The sequence below is a fragment of the Myotis yumanensis genome, unplaced genomic scaffold (genome assembly GCF_028538775.1).
Source record: "Myotis yumanensis isolate MYYU_CA2020_CCGP unplaced genomic scaffold, mMyoYum1.0.hap1 SCAF_1, whole genome shotgun sequence".
Classification (NCBI taxonomy): Eukaryota; Metazoa; Chordata; class Mammalia; order Chiroptera; family Vespertilionidae; genus Myotis; species Myotis yumanensis.
Genome location: NW_027223752.1, coordinates 207,591,730 through 207,594,751, shown reverse-complemented (window position 1 = coordinate 207,594,751; position 3,022 = coordinate 207,591,730). Strand labels below are relative to the sequence as shown.

Genomic DNA, 3,022 nt, shown 5'->3' with positions numbered 1-3,022 from the left:
ACACTTTTGATGCTATTTCTTTGATGCCTTGAATACAGCATATTGTTTTCCAAGCCAATCTGGAAAGGCAGCCATAAAAGATGGTGGGTTATTTTTAAGTCTCTCTATTGCGTGTGATTTACAGACTAGTCACAGGCTATTATAGACTTAAAGACTCTACTGCTTGCCTGACAACATCAGCCAAACTGTTTCTAACATGAATGTAAGCATTAGAGCCTTGACTCAAACAGATTTCCCACTCCTGAAAGTTCATGATCTAAAATTTTTAGAGTTGTGTTGCTGTTCATTTTATGTAATAATCCCCACTCTTTGAATTTCCCATCTACATTTAGCAACCTGTACATGGCTTTATTACTTTGGCTACTATCAAAAAACATTTTTCTAGTTGAGATGAAATTCACATAACATGTAGTTAAACATGTTTAAAATGAACAATTCAGTGGCAGTTAGTACATTCACAATATTATGCAGCCACCACACCCATCTAGCTCCAAAATATTTTTATCACCCCAAAAGGAAACGCCATACCTATTAAGTAGTTATTATCTCCTCCCCTAAATTCCTGGCAACCACCAATCTGCTTTCTGTCTCTATGGAGTTGCCTATTCTGGATATTTATATAAATGGTATCACACAATATATGACCTTTTGTGTCATGCTTCTTTCACTTAACAATGTTTTTGAGGCTCATCCATGTTGTAGTATGTATCAGTACTTTATTTCTTCTTATGGCTGAATAGTATTCCATTGTATGACATACCATAATTTGTTTATCCATTGCATTCCATCGTATGTCTGTACCCTTATTTATTATTTGGGGATGGTTATCACTTGATAGACTTTCGGGTTGTTTCTACCTTTTGGCTGTCGTGAATAATGCTGATAAGAAAATGTATGTACATATATCTGAGTACCTCTTTTCTATTTTTTTGACTGTATATCTAGGAATGGAATTGTTGGATCACATGGTTATTCTCTGTTTAACTTTTTGAGGAACTGCTGAACTGTTTTCCATAGCAACAGAACATTTTAAATTCCTACTAGCAATGTATAAGGGTTCTGATTTCTTCAGATTCTCAGTAACACATTTTACAAATCATTATTATTACTAGAGGCCCGATGCATGAAATTTGTGCAAGAGTAGGCCTTCCTTCCTCCAGCTGCTGGCACTGGCTTCCCTCCGGCACCCAGGACCCAGGCTGGCTTCCCTCTGGCCCCAGCTTCGTCAGGAAGGACGTCTGGAAGATGTCCAGTCTAATTAGCATATTACCCTTTTATTATTATAGATTATAGCTATTGAAATAGGTGTAGAGTGGCATCTCATTGTGGTTTTGATTTGCATTTCACTAATGACTAATCACATTGAGCTTCTTTTCATGTGCTTGTTGGCCAATTACATATCTTTTTTGGAGAAATGGCTACCCATGTCATTTGCCCATGCTTGAATTGGATTGTTGTTTACTTGTTGTTGAGTTCTCATAGTTCTTTACATATTCTGGATACTAAGTTTTTATCAGATATATGACTTGTAAGTACTTTCATTCTGTAGGTGTCTTTCCACTTTCTTGCTAATGTCCTTTTGATGCACAGAAGTTTTTCATTTTAATGAGGTCCAATTTATTTATTTTGTTGTTGTTGCTTGTACTTTTGGTGTTATATTTTAAGAACCATTACTAAATCCAAAGTCATGAAGACTTATTCTGAGAGTTTTATGGTTTTACCTCTTATATTTAGGTGGTTGATCCATTTCGAGTTAACTTTTTTTTAAAACTGTTTAGTTTTTATTTCATAATCATAAACTTAACTCTGTAATCCAGCTAGACTGGGAAAGGGTAGGGAAATTATGGAACCCAATAAACTGGCAAGAGCATAAAGATTATAGAACATTCCAAGCAAATTGGGGTGAAGGGGTGCTCTCCTGAGCTACAGAAGGAATAGTCTGGTGGTTAAGATAAAACACAAGTCAAATTTATTAGAGTCACCACAGTCAGCAATGGTGATCTTCTCGCTGGTCTTGCCATTCCTGGGCCCAAAGCGCTCCATGGCTGTCACAATATCCATGCCTTCCTTCACCTGGCGAAGACCACATGCTTGCCATCCAACCACTCAGTCTTGGCAGCGCAGATGAAAAACGGGGAGCCGTTTGTGTTCGGCCCAGCATTTGCCATGGACAAGATGCCAGGACCTGTATGTTTCAGGACGAAGTTCTCATCCTCAAATTTCTCCCCATAGATGGACTTGCCGCCTGTGCCATTGTGGTGTGTGAAGTCACCACCCTGGCACATAAATCCCAGAATAATTCTGTGAAAGCAGGAACCTTTAGAACCAAATCCCTTCTCCCCGGTGGTCAGAGCACGGAAGTTTTCTGCCGTCTTTGGAACCTTGTCTGCAAACAGCTCGAAGGAGACGCGGCCCAGGGGCTCGCCGGCCGTCGGGGGTGATGTTGAAGTACACGGTGGGGTTCACCATGGCCGGTCACGGGCGGCTTCGGGGCGGCGGCGTCTGCAAAGCCTCGAGTTAACTTTTGTATGTGATGTGAAGCAGGGGACCCAACTTCATTCTTCTACATATCAAGGATCTATTGAGTCATTAGATCCAAATCGCTCATTTTACAAACCACTATATGCTGCTGTATTTCCTTCTGAAAATAAGAATTACTGGAATATTATAAGTATTTAAGGTCCCCAACATTTCTTTACCCCTTTTATGATAAGAAGGCAAGTGTTCAGGGAGGCAAATGTGTTAGCTGACAACCACCGGAGAAGTTTCAGGTGCTGAGCAATAGTTTGAGCAAATTTGTGCACAGGTGCCAACTCAGGAATTATAAAAATGTCGTGTAAATCACATTATCTTTGTCATCTCAAATGGAAATTTGATTTTTTGAGCCTCTGAGGAAGAAATAATATTTTTGCAATTTTTTTTTACTACATTTTAAAATAGAAAAATATCAATAAAAATTTCTGCTAAATTTAGTGGCTAAAATGTTAATATTTGGCATATTTGGGAGGTAAGAACTCTGAGG

At 38.9% G+C, this 3,022-nt stretch overlaps 1 pseudogene; it reads right to left on the bottom strand.

Annotated features, from left to right (window-relative positions):
* Positions 1–1,923: 1,923 nt before the first annotated feature.
* On the bottom strand, positions 1,924–2,469 carry LOC138995450 (peptidyl-prolyl cis-trans isomerase A pseudogene; annotated as a pseudogene).
* Positions 2,470–3,022: the final 553 nt, after the last annotated feature.